We start from the raw sequence: 14,684 nt of genomic DNA, 5'->3' as shown, positions 1-14,684 counted from the left end.
GTTTCAAATGAAGATTTTTACAACTCATGCATTTGTTAGATCTGCATATTTATTTTGGGTTTTTTCCTTAAAATTCCAAAGCTTTTGAAGGTATCAAAGTAACCTCTTGATAGTTAGACAAGAATAAGAATTGCTCATCTAACTAATAACTGTTGTGACATTGATTTAAAGTCTTCCAGTCAGTTGTCCTGGGATTCCAGTGCAGGCTTGCAAAAGTGCTTCTTCTTGTGACAGTTAAAGTCTATGACAGTTAAATGGAGTTGGGCATAGGGATAACAAAATGCGTTCATTTAATTTAACAAATATTTGACCAGCTATAATGGTCAGGTGCTGACCTAGATCTTGGTGATATAATTTTAAATTAAATAAGCTCTCTGCCTTCAGATCGTTTGTATTAGAATGTCTTCTGTTTCCATTCTGTAAGTGAGTGTGATGGTAGAAATGATATAACCAAACTATTCAACAGGTTTAATTTGCTCTTGAAAATGACAGAGAAGTGGAAGAAATCTGAAAACTTAGCTTTCTGTCACACCCCTGACAATTTCCTGGAAAGCCCAAACTGAACCAAAAAAAAAAACTTCACTCAGACTAGTTCCTCCCCTGAGGGTGCTTCCTCATGAAACAGAGACCTACTTACTTTCAACACAACATTTTACAATTCTGCTTTGCGTGAATTCCTTCTCCCATATATAGGTTTTGGTGTCATGTTGGAATTTCTAGAGACTCTATAAAATTTATTTAAAAATTTTTCTTGAATTAGGCCACTTCATAGTTGTGTTACAAAATTTAAAAAGAGAGTGATACTACTTCCAGCTCATAGAGTGACAGATTGAGGACATATTAAACCTCTTCATCTACGTTGAACTTAATGAGAAACTCAAGGCGTTGAATAGCAAATCACTTTTGCAATCAACTTGTAGGGTAAATTGAATAGTTTCTTAGTAGTAATAAGGAATCATATGTTTCACTGTGGCCATTATTCCTTTGGCTTTTATAAATCTCTAGTGTAAACATCCATCCACAGTAGCCAGTTGCTAGTTCACCACCATAGCAGTAACTGAAATTTGCAGACCATGTGTTAAATTAGTGAATGGGTCCAATGATTTGGACAATTCAGTTGGAGGTGTCTGAAGTGTCACATTGATTTTAGCCTTCTAATTTCCAGGGAGGATTTCATATTGATTTTAGCCTTCTAATTTCCAGGGAGGATTTGGTTGGTGGGATATTGCCAAAAAAGGTTGAAAAGAATGATTCAGAACTGGGGTCATGAACAGCAAGTGAGCTGGAACTGGTGTTCTTGACCCAAAGGACAACCTTAGATCACATTGTAATATATTTTTTCTGTTACTATTTTCTGTTAGGTTTTAAAGTTATTCCATTTCTATTACTAATGTTTTTTATTTCTATTACAATAAATTTTCCCATTACTAGCCCGTTAAGACAGATCAATGGATTAAAAAAAATTGCTGGCAGTTCTACCTCTTATTTGGAAGAATGTTTAAGATGTTTCACTTACCTCTCAAGAATCTCTCAATCCACAGAAAATGTCACTCCCATGACCTTAACAACAGTCCAAACTTATGCTTTATTTGGCCCTCTCCCTTGGGCTCAGACCAATACTTCTCAGAGGCACCTCTGCTCGAATAACCTACAGCTACTTCAACATTTATATGTGCGAAATTGATTTCATTATCATCAATCCAACACGCAAACCTGTTCCATCTCCTGAATTCTTTATCTCAGGCTTTACCATCCATCATTCTACTCATAACCCCAAACTCAGAGTTATTCTTAAATCTTACCATTCTCTCATTTATATATCCTAATGGTCAACAAATCTTATATATATATATATATATTTTTTTTTTTAGACAAGGTCTTGCTCTGTCGCCCAGTCTGGAGTGCAGTGGTGCAATCTCAGCTCACTGCAACCTCCGCCTCCCGGGTTCAAGCAATTTTCCTGCCTCAGCCTTCTGAGTAGCTGGGCTTACAGGCACATGCAACCACGCCTGGCTAATTTTTATATTTTTGGTAGAGATGGGGATTCACCATGTTGGCCATTCTGGTCTCGAACTCCTGACATCAAGTGATCCACCTGCCTTGGCCTCTCAAAGTGCTAGGATTACAGGTGCGAGCCACCATGCGCAACCAATCCTACAAATTGTAACTCTAAACTGTCTCCCAATTCTTTTTCACCTCTTGATTGGTACTGCTGTTGCCTTAGTTTAGACTTTATTTTCTTTTACTTTTTGTAGACAGGGTCTTCTTCTGTCACCCAAGCTGTAGTGCAATGGCCCAATCCTAACTCACTACAGCCTTGAACTTCTGGGCTCAAGTGATCCTCCCACCTCGACCTCCAAAGCACTGGGATTATAGATATGAGCCACCATGCCTTGTTAGTCTAGACATTGCATGTGTGTTCACACCTCCATACTTTTACAGAAAATCCTGTTTGTCAGCATGTACTTTTCCCCCCGACTGCCTGGTAGGCTTTTACTTATTTCTAAAATCCCACGTTTTCTCTTTTTTTTTTTTTTTTTTTTTTTGAGACAGTCTTGCTCTGTCGCCCAGGCTGGAGTGCAGTGGCATGATCTCAGCTCACTGCAACCTCCACCTCCCGGGTTCAAGTGATTCTTGTGCCTCAGCCTCCCAAGTAGCTGGGATTACAGTCATGTGCCCCCATGCCTGGCTAATTTTTGTATTTTTAGTAGAAACGGGGTTTCACCATGTTGGCCAGGCTGGTCTCAAACTCCTGGCCTCAAGTGATCTGCCTGCCTCGGCCTCCCAAAGAGCTGGAATTACAGGCTGAACCACCGCGCTCAGTCCCACATTTTCTCCTCTGTAAGCCTTATTTGCTTCCACTGCTGTGCTACCCAGAAGAGTTATGTGCTTCTTCCTCACTGCTCCCATATCTTTTGTAACATACTTTTCTGCAATGCTTATCAATTTAACTGATAGCCAGGATAGCCATACAGTAACAAATTACTATAAAACTTAATAAATTAATCAATTAATTTTTAACCATGCATTCCTGGGTGCTAAATAATTGTTTGTTGGATTAATTAAATAATTGATTAACAAAGCTGGCAAATTAGCAAATTGATCATTCTTGAACAGAAGAAAGACACAGAAAAGATTGGGGAAACGTCATTAGGGACTGTGCATTTCTAGGTAGGAAACTAGTGGCATAGAGGCCGTGTTTCCTTGTTTCTTTTTCACTGGAGTAGGATATCTGAAAGATAGAGAAACTTCTGGGAAGGGAACTACTGACAATGCAGTTAGTGTTGATGAAATGGGCTTAGATACCTGAACCATGACTTAATATCCTGGCTCTTGGCTGGGGTTACATGCATATTGCAAAAATGAGGAAGAACAAATATGTTTTCCCAGAAGTTAGCTGGCCAGTTGGAGGGGGCTCACCACTGAAAATGTAGAGAAAGCAAAATACGCTCCTGGATGAAGCCATGAGGCTGATTTCTTTGGGGGAGAACAGATAGGACACAGAATGAAAAATAAGACTGAAGGAGCTTCTCAGGGATTCACATGAGAGAATCATTAGAAGACACTGAAAATCTTACTTAGAAATTCAAATATCAAGGCAAACATAAAGCACGTGGGTTGTAAATAAAATGAATACACATTGCAACATGTATATAACTGAATAATCTAAGGGGAAATACCAGGATTTAGTGGACATGCTATCATGGAATAGTTTGTCTCACATAACAAATATATAAAGAATGATTAAAAATTTGATAGTAAGAAAGACATAACAGTACTATATGTCAAGAAGATACACCTTTAAGAAAATCCACAAAACATATACTAACCTGCTTCCAAATAAATAAAAGAGAGAGAAATGACGTTTAATTGACCTAAGAGAGGAAACACACAATGTCTTCTCGACATATGTTACAAAAGGGGGACATGATCAAGATATGGTAGTAATTAGGACATAATCTGGCCACCTGCTGGAGACTTAATCAGGGAAACTGAGAGCATATGACAAGTTTTAACCTGCTTGATGACAGTTCTGTCCCAGAGAGTGAAGTCAAAACTCATCCTAGAAATGGCAGAAACTAGTATGCTAACACTCTGTATTTTTATGAAAAGGAAAATAGAAGATAATGAATTCGATTATGCACCTGATATGTTTTTATAGTCATTTAAAAATCTCCGTAAGGAGGCCAGTCGCAGTGGCTCATGCCTGTAATCCCAGCACTTTGGGAGGCTGAGGCGGGCAGATTGCTTGAGGTTGAGAGTTCAAGACGAGCCTGGCCAACATGGTGAAACCCCGTCTATACTAAAAAAAAAAAAAAAAAAAAAAAAAAATTAGCCGAGCATGGTGGCAGGTGCCTGTAATCTCAGCTACTCAGGAGGCTGAGGCAGGAGAATCGCTTGAACCTGGGAGGCAGAGGTTGCAGTGAGCTGAAATGGGCAACAGCTGTCTCAAAAAAAGAAAAAAGAAAAACTCCGTAAGGAACTTCAGCATGGAGGAGCTGGTGACACTAGTTGCCTTTGGGACAGGGAGCTGGATGGCTGGGGCCAGGGGTGTCAGAGACACTTCTCACTGTTTGTTTTACTTTAGAAATGTTGAACTATGCAATTTCATTGAATATCCAAAAGAAAATTTAAAATAATCAAAGACAAAAAAAAGGTAAGAGAAAATTCCAAAACAATATTTATGCTGGTGACAGGGGAGGATCCTTTTAAGATATACGTAACACTTTGCACACAGTCTGGGCAACATAATAAGACCTCGTCTCGGCCGGGCATGGTGGCTCACGCCTGTAATCCTAGCACTTTGGGAGGCTGAGGTGGGTGGATCACGTGAGGTCAGGAGTTCGAGACCAGCCTGACCAACATGGAGAAACCCCGTCTCTACTAAAAATACAAAATTAGCTGGGCGTGGAGGCACATGCCTGTAATCCTAGTTACTCGGGAGGCTGAGGCAGGAGAATCGCTTGAACCCAGGAGGCGGAGGTTGCAGTGAGCCGAGATCGTGCCATTGCACTCCAGCCTGGGCGACAAGAGCAAAAACTCCGTCTCAAAAAAAATAAAAAATAAATAAAAAAAAAAGACCTCGTCTCTACAAAAATTTTAAAAATTAGCAGGGCGTGGTGGTGCGAACCTGTAGTCTTAGCTACTTGGAAGGCTGAGGTGGGAGGATTGCTTGAACCTAGTTTGAGGCTGCAGTGAGCTATGATTGTACCATTGCACTCAGCCTGGGCAGACAAACAAACAAACAAAAAACTTTGTACAAGCCTTTTAAATGATTTATATTGTTAAGCCTTTGCACAAGCCTTTATTAAACCATTCATTTTGTTAAAATAAAAACCTTAGACAAATTAAATTGAACAGAGTTCAATTGAGCAGAGAATGATTTGTAAATCGGGCAGTCACCAGAAGCACAGCAGATTCAGAGAGACTCCTGTGCAGCCACATGGTGGAAGAAAATTTATGGACAGAAGAAGGGAAGTTATATCCAGAAAATTGAAGTGAGGTACAGAAACAGCCAGATTGATAACAGCTGAGCATTTGCCTTATTTGAACCTGGTTTGAACAGTTGGCCACCTTTGGCTGAAACTTGGTGATTGGCACAAAAGTAGGTCCTGGTCTGTTTACACATCCAGTTGGGTTACAGTTCACTGTGGACGAGAAACCTTTAGGCTGAACTTAGAATATGTAAGGAGGCAGCTTTAGGTGAAACTTTATTTGATAATATCATATTACAATAATATAGTATGAGTATATCTCTTAAGCGACTTGTCAGATTACCCAGAGCATTCTGTGCTGTCTGGGGAATGTACGGATAGATACTGAATGTACACTGAAGGCTCCCAGTTGAGAGGGCTCCTTCTCCTGGTCCTCCTTGTCTCCCTCCACATGGAGTGTGTGCTTACAAAGAGTCAGTTCAGTTTGTACTCAAACCTGATTATGTTGGTTGTATTTGATCTCTCAAAGCACGTAATTGAATTAAATATAATTAGGCGGATGAAATATGAAGTGTAGAGTGACAGAGAGTTGCTGTTTCTTGAAAACTTACTTTAATACTTTGGAAAGACTATAAACATGAGATGCTAAAACAAGTGCTGTTAGAATAGATACGAGCAAGGCAACTGTATAAGACTCGGGAAAAATCACAGAAATCTAAATGGTTTTAGTATTCAGCCACTTCCACAGTGGTGGTACATTCTTTCTCTATTTTAAATAAACTAAAACTAGAAATTATTGATGGCATGTTATGTCTATGCAAGAAAGACCATGCAAAGTTCAATCATCAATCAAAGAAAAGGCCTTGACCCTACTTCTAAAGTTTGATGAGTAGTGAATGTATCTTTAAGGGTTTAAAGTTAAAAATTAAACATTTCAGCTATGCATGTGTTATGATTGTCCACTTTTTTTTTTACATTGAGAAACTTAAGGATGAGATTGTCCACTTTAATAGAGTTTTTTGTTTAACCAACTGACCACAGACCTTCCACTGTAAGATTCTTCAGAAAGGGAGGCCGTATCTTGTTTATCTTTGTAATCCCTGTGCATCATACAGCTCTTAGAACACAAGCACAGTGGATGTTCAAGAATTGCTTATTGAATCATTGTTATGTCAATAGAGTAGAGAGTAGCATTTTTTTTTTTTTCTCTGAGTCGTTATACTGGGCAGTCACTAGACCTTCCACCAAAATTTCAGAAGTGTAGAGTGAAAATGGCACATGGCAAATTGAATTCAGGAACTGAGTTAAGAGAACGGATATCCAAATATGTGGAAGGAGCTGGAAAATCTCATCTTTGGTCAATGTAAGATCTAGAATATAAAGAAAATCTAGAGTCAAAGCCATCAGAAAGTGACAAAGAAGCAAGAAGAGAAAATTAACATGTTGTGAGTTCCAAGCAAGAGTAAGTTCACTTGAAATTTTATGGCCATGCCCTGTTCAACATTTCTCTACTGAACTTAAAGAAGTAATATTCTGAGTGAGCTTTCCACAGATGAAATTCTGGAAACTGTGAAGCTAGATATAATTCTGTAGGAGTTTGTTAGAGAAAAATGAAAGATTTCTTGGGAGAAAATAGCAAAGCTGTTTTAGTTTATGATAAACGGGGGGTGGGGGGCAACTTTACTTAGAAGCATATAATAGTCCAGAGTTGCCCTAAGTGTATTCCATGAAATACAAGATTGCAATATATTACATTCTCTGTATTGCCTGATATTTATTTTCTTTTTATTTGTTGTTTATTCTCTGTTTCCCCTTTTGAAGCAATCTCCACGACAGAATTGGCTTTTCTTGCCTGTCTGGCTCACTGCCACAGGTCCACAGTCTTAAATAGTGCCGGACACATATCAAGGTCCTCATGAAGATTTATTAAATGAAGTTTCGGTGAATACATGGAGAGGCAGCAACCTGGAGAGCTCCAGAAACAGCAGGGACAAAGGTTAACAAAGAGGATCACAGATGAAAGCCTCTCTGAAGCAGAGAGGGAATATCAATGACCCCTCCCTCCACCCTCACCACCACCAATGGGGTATTTTCATTTATACATTGAAAATAAAATATGCCTGTAATTCCAGCACTTTGGCAGGCTGAGGCATGAGGATCAGTTGAGCTTAGGAGTTTGAAACCAGCCTGGGTAACATGGCGAAACCCTGTCTCTACAAAAAAATACAAAAATTAGCCGGGATGGTGGCATTGGCCTGCAGTTACAGCTACTTGGGAAGCTGAGGTGGGAGGATCTCTTGAGCCCAGGAGGTGGAGTTTGCTGTGAGTGGTGATCATGCCACTGTACTCCAGCCTGGGTGACAGAATCAGACGGACCCTGTCTCAAAATAAATAAATAAATAAAAATAAAAATTTAAAAATTTAAAAAATGTTTAAAACATAGTTCACTTTTTGCCCATTATAAGGCACTGTGGTAGAGGTGGCAAGATTAAGGTATGGATACCTGAGAAACTGGTGGCTTTATTAGAAACAGAAAAGGCATCTCTCAAGGAAAGATGAAAAATGCTCATTAATTACTTTAATAGAAATTTTTGTCTTCTTGGTTTATAGCAAAAAAAAAAAGATTCATTAGCTGGTGAACATAGTTTCAATAATTTTCAGATGCAATTTATGAGAACATTTCATAGTAGATGTAGGAGTTACTATATCATTCCTCTCTAAATCACTCAAATGAAAAGACAGAATCATTATGCAGTCACTTAAGTATTTTTAACTAAAGAGATTATGTTCATATCATAATCTTTCTTAAATGACTACATTGTGAAACTAAGGGACAAAGGAAAGAGAAAAGAATATTTCATGTCTTTGCATTTATAATTCCGCAGAGAGCACTGGCTCTCAAATCTGCTACAGTCACCTGGGAACTTTAAAAAATAAAGCAATGACAAGCCTCATCCCAGGCCAATTAACTCAGAATCTCTGGGGATGGGGCCCTAGCATCAGCATTTTTTCAGTGTTCCCAGGGTGATTCTTATGGGCAGCTGGGTGAAGGACAATTAATCCAAGAGATGCTATGGAGGGAACAATAGGAAACCACCTTCACTAGCACCCTTTATAAGAGTCAATCTGAACTGCAGTGATAAGCTTGGAACTTAAATCATTTCTGAGGGCTCAAATCTGAATATCCTAAATATGATGTTTTATATGGAACTCTAACTTCTCACAATATTACACATTTTCTTCATTAGGGAATCAATTTACTAACCCAAAAGTTGGTCAAGGAAAGAATCCCTTCAGAAAGCATAATGACTGACCATTAGAGACAGAATGTCATTACGCATTAGTAATGACTGCTCAGTTTTTTTGTTTGTTTGTTTGTTTGTTTGAAACAGGGTCTCACTTTGTTGCCCAGGCTGGAGTGCAGTGGTTCTGCCTTGGCTCACTGCCGCCTCAGTCTCCTGGGTTTGAGCAATCCTCCCACCTCAGTCTCCCGAGTAGTTGGGACCACAGGTGCGAGCCACTACGCCTGCCTAATTTTTTGTTTTTGTTTTCATAGAGAGGAGATCTTGCTATGTTGCCCAGGGTGCTCTCAAACTCCTGGGCTCAAGCCATCTTTCCACCTGGGCCCCTCAAAGTGCTGGGATTACAGGCATGAGCCACCATACCTGGCCAGACCACTCAGATTTAAAAAAAAAAAAAAAAAAAAAAAACTTTCTGAAGTAAAGATTGTGACCCATTGAAATAGTTTGTCAAGGGAGGTTGTGAAAATTATTTCTCTACAGACACTTAAAATTGAAGTCACGTTGTATCTTTTGAGTTGTCTAAATTGAAGTCTGCCTAGTGAAAGGAAGACGGACCAGAAAATTTTGGGAAATTATTTTCAAACCAGAGGGTTTACTTTATTTTATTTTTTCATGTATACTTACACTTTGCTGGAGGAATCTTGACATCTGTTTGGTGTTATCTTGCACGGCAGCTCCATGCTCTGTTTTGAGAAAGATGGCCGGCTGACTAACGGGCCATCCAGGGCAGACACGGACAGGTGCCTTTTCACCACTGTTGTGACAATGTGGCCGTTTTCAGTAAAGGGACACTCGATTTCTTTATTCTGCTCCTTCCTTCCCTGTCTCACTTTTTCTAACACCACTCTCCATTAGTCCTCTGGGCTACTGTTTTCTCCTTACTCTGTATTGAATGCTTACGTGCTAGGAACTCGCAACATTCCCGCAAGATTGATAGCATCTATTTTACAATCTCCAATTTATGGATGAGAAAGGGGGGTGTGGAAATGGGAGACAACTTTCCTAAGCCACTCAGCTGGTGAGTGGTAAAGCCACCCTAGGCTCATAGGTTTGTTTGACCCAGAGTCCAGGCTCTCAAGCACTATATTTGCTCTTTCATGCTTCCACTGTGGGTAGAGTCCCAGGCCTACAGTCGGATCCTGCCTAGCCAGTCTGTGAAATGGAGCATCTCTGCCCTTTCTTACTTCCCACTATAGGGATAAGTCCCCCTGACCATGGGTACATACCCAGGATATGTGGCTTCTAGGGAAATCCCCCTAACGGGGAGCACCCGGGAAAGGCTGGAAAATCAAAGCATACCTGGCTGCCCACAGCCTTTGATTTTGGTAGAAGGACCATTCCAATGCTTCATTTCTCTCAGCAACACTCTGTTCTTATTCCCCCTGGATAAGGGGTCAGAGTTAGGGTCACCTTTGGCTATTCCAATTAGAACTCCCTTCATGCAAAGGGGCTGAACTCTTCTGCCCAAATTTCTCCCATCAGAAGGGCCCAAGAGCCTTCTCCATATTCAGTAGTTCAGATTGCCCCACATTTTTATAATCAAATATACATGCATGTGTATATATATATGTGTATACACACATATATTTGTATTTATATACACATGTGTATATATTTGATTTTATATATATACATGTATATATACAGTATTTATTTATTTATTTTGTTTTATTATTTTTCTGAGACAGAGTCTTGCTCTCTGTCACCCAGGCTGGAATGCAGTGGCATGATCTTAGCTCACTGCAACCTCCACCTCCTGGGTTCAAGCGGTTCTCATGCCTCAGACTCCCCAGTGGCTGGGATTACAGGTGTGCACCACCACGCCTGGATGATTTTTATATATTTAGTAGAGATGGGGTTTCACCACGTTGCCCAGGCTGGTCTCGAACTCCTCAAGTGATCCTCCCGCGTTGGCCACCCAAAGTGCTGGGATTATAGGCATGACCACTGTGCCTGGCCATATATACAGTATTTAAAGGCAAGTGATGAATGTTACTTTTGCTTCCTTAAAAGTGTTACAATCTCATGAATAGAAAGTGGCTAGCATTTATCCAGCATAACAACTTTTTTGAATTAGAGCCATTGATTTATTGCATGCATTTACATTATTTACCCTCAAAAGCAAAAAATCACCCACTCAGAACCTGACTGACTGTGAAGAGAAATAAGTGACACGTTCCTTAAAAAAAAGAGAGAGAGAAGGGAAAAAGATTGTGTGACTTGTTCTTTATGACGACTAACCTGGTAAATTGGTCCCCTAATGGCCTAAAGGTGTCAAAAAATTTACAACGTATAAATATTTCGAGGCTCAGAATATCTGGCTCTGTGAATCGCATTAGACTCCAATCTGTTCTCATTTGCATCTGAAATAATACTGTTTACCTCAAATGCAGTAGATCTTGTCTGAAGCGGCTCACGTATGATGAGTTCTTTAAAGAACTTGTTAACTTAATGGTAAAAATATTTTTCATAAGTTATGAAGCTGCTCAATTATCTACAATTAAAATGCTGAGGAAAGTATAATTACGGCTCTGAAGCAGTGTACTAAATTTGTTTTGTTATTGACAATTTTGAGTATTAATTAAAGAAACTTATTTAAAAGGTCCAGTTACCCAAAATTAATTTTTTAAAAAGTTGTAAGCATCTTAGAATGTAGGTGCTGACTAATGTATTTCTGTCTTGGACCTTATACAAGACTCTTTAGTTGATGATAATATGAAGATTTTATTAGAAGTAGGTAGATGCTATAAGCGAATTCCATAAAGAGGATCCTTGAAGAGAATATAATAGCAAATATAATGAACAGTTTTATTTCCCCTATGAAGAATTAGTAATAAAATAATTTTAAGATGAGTAGAAAATTTCATGGGCCTCAAATGTTAGAACTTTTGAAAGTGAACAAATGAATAATGTTTATTGATCTGTTTTTTGGTTTTTGTTTGTTTGTTTGTTTTAGATGGGGTCTTGCTGTGTTGCCCGGGCTGGAGTGCAATGTTGTGATCACAGCTCACTGCAGCCTTAACCTCCCAGGCTCAAGCAATCCTCCTGCTTCAGCCTCCCAAGTAGCTGAGACTACAGGCATGTGCCACCACACCCAGCTGATTTTTCATATTGTAGAGATGGAGTCTTGCCATGTTGCTCAGGCTGGTCTTGAACTCCTGGGCTCAAGACATCCTCCAGCTTCAGGCTCCCGAAGTGCTGGAATTACAGGCATGAGCCACTGTGCCCAGCCTGATTTGTTATCATGTTAAATTATAAAGTATATAATACAGAAGTAGAACAGTTGAAAACAATGTGTGAAATTTTAATAAAAGAAGTTTTTACCACAAAATGTATTCTATACTTGTTTTTAAAAATGTTCCTTCACGAGGCCGGGTGTGCTGGCTCATGCCTGTAATCCCAGTACTTTGGGAGGCCGAGGCCAGCAGACCACTGGAGGTCGGGAGTTCGAGACCAGCCTGACCAACATGGAGAAACCCCATCTCTACTAAAAATACAAAATTAGCCGGGCGTGGTGGCGCATGCCTGTAATCCCAGCTACTTGGGAGGCTGAGGCAGGAGAATCGCTTGAACACGGGAGGCGGAGCTTGCAGTGAGCCGAGATCGCTCCATTGCACTCCAGCCTGGGCAACAAGAGTGAAACTCCATCTCAGAAAAAAAAAAAAAAGTTTCTTCACTGCATGTAAAGTACTATATTATGGATAATATCAAGTCAATGCCATAAAATAAACATTTTGGACTCCACTGCATGAACAATAGCTGCACGAATAGATTGAATACTAAAATACGTTGTTGAGGAACTCAGGTTGATAGGATGCTCTCAGGAGTTAGCACAGTGGCCAGCTGGTGTTTTGTCTGCTCGGAATCCCTTATCTTTAACCATAACCCTCTTACTCCTTTTGGAGAACACCTCTCCACTCTGAGTGCACGTGGTTCCAGTCAGGCTGACTGTGGTGACTATAATAGTTGATGCCAGTGATAGGGTACAAGATCCAGGCCTGGGCAAGGAGGACACAATATTTCTTGGCCCCTGGCATTGATTCAGATTTATCTACATGACCCGAGTCAGGCCAATTAGAATCCATCCCAGACTTTCTGGAGCTGTCAGGAAAGACATGCACTTTTTCAACAATGGGATTGCTGAATTCATAGGATCTACAGATGAATGAAGCTGACGGTAGCCATTCTAACTGTTACTCATAGGAGATATACCAAGAAGTGAATCCAACGCAAAGGAAGAAGAGTTTAGAGGTGAAGAGAGACAAACACCTAAGATGCGAGAACACTTGGATCTTGCTCTGCCAAAGCTAGTAATGCCTTGAATGTCCAGACATGTGGGCCTTAATTTTTGTTTTTGCTTAAACTAATGTGAAATTGTGTTACTGTCCCTCTCAAATAAAATTACCTCATTAATACACCTAACTTGAATAGTGGTAGCAATAAGTAACTGACTTTTAATAGTAACAGAAAAATGTGCTAATTAGGTAGAAATTGTAAAACAAAGAAATGTAGGCTTATCAGGGCTGGGCATGGGGCCAACGCCTGTAATCCCAGCACTTTGGGAGGCTGAGGTAGGAGGATCGCTTCAGCCCTGGAGTTCAAGACTAGCCTGGACCCCATCTCTACAAAAGAATACAAAACTTAGCTGGGCATGGTGGTATGCACCTGTAGTCCCAACTACTTGGAAGGCTGAGATGGGAGGATCGCCTGAGCCCAGGAAGTTGAGGATGCAATGAGATACCATCGTGCCACTGCATTCCAGCCTGGGCAAGAGAGTAAGATCTCAACTCAAAAAAAAAAAAAAAATTATGCACATCAAAAAGCATGAGAAGCAGAATATATTTTTATTAGATCATTTCAAAATTTAGATAGGATTATAGAATTTTAGTCCTGTAGAGATTATTTCTTTCAACCTTCTAATTTTAAATTTATAGTTAAGAGAACTGAGTTCCAGAAAGAAGCATCTAAAATATTTAATAAAGATTATTGATAAATGCTTCCATGGGATCATACTAATGGAAATGAGCAATGACCTGCTGAAGGATCTTAAAAGATTTAAATTTCTCAAGGCCCAATAGTGAAACCATGAGCTTCAAATCAGTGACAAATTAAAAAAAAAAAGCATCTGAATCAATGCCATTTTTCATCCAATTTAATCCAATCAAAAGAACCACAGGAATGAAATAGAATGAATCTAATTTAGAAATAGTTTATTCCTTTTCCTTAAAAGTGATGTCACCCTTCTTTCAACCAAGAAATGTAGACAAAATCTATGAACAGATATGCACCTAAAAATATGAGCCAGCTTATTTAATATTAAAATATTTATTTAAACTGAAAGACAGGAGCAGCCTCTTCAGGAAAATCCCTCTGGGGTCCCATAAAAGTTCCATGCATTCTAAAGATTGGGGACCAATGTAGCCTGTTCTTTGGGCTTGTTGTTCAGTGGAAAGAACATTTTCTTTGATATTTTAAGTTTGAAGAACTGGTGTATATTTTAATGCCACATATGTAAACATACTTTTCAAATTTCCTTAGAAATTTAGGCAGGAGTATAACTTTTTTGGGAGAGTGAGATAAAAGAAGATTCTTTTTAAAAGAGAAAATTCAGTCAACAATCAAGAACAGATGTTCTTCAGATAAAACATTCACTGGAACCTGGGAAATTTGATCGTAAATTTCCCTGTTGTCTTAATAACTGATACCTGTTTTAGCTGTGTTGGAAGGAGTGGCGATAGATCCTTCCACAATGTAAATAAAACAGGATTTGCCTATTTTGTAAATAGAACATTTACATATTTAATTTTCTTCAGTTGAGATTTACTTGTGTATGTTTCTCTGTAAACTTGGGAATATTGATATATTTTGTGAACACTGCTGGTTACAGACCAGTCCATCTCAACTTCACACTAGTCTATACCTAAATTACTCCCAATTGTTTTAGAGT

Source organism: Hylobates moloch, unplaced genomic scaffold, assembly GCF_009828535.3.
Source record: "Hylobates moloch isolate HMO894 unplaced genomic scaffold, HMol_V3 SCAFFOLD_8, whole genome shotgun sequence".
In the NCBI taxonomy this organism is placed as follows: domain Eukaryota; kingdom Metazoa; phylum Chordata; class Mammalia; order Primates; family Hylobatidae; genus Hylobates; species Hylobates moloch.
The sequence above is the reverse complement of the archived record's forward strand: the minus strand, read 5'-3'. Positions refer to the sequence as shown.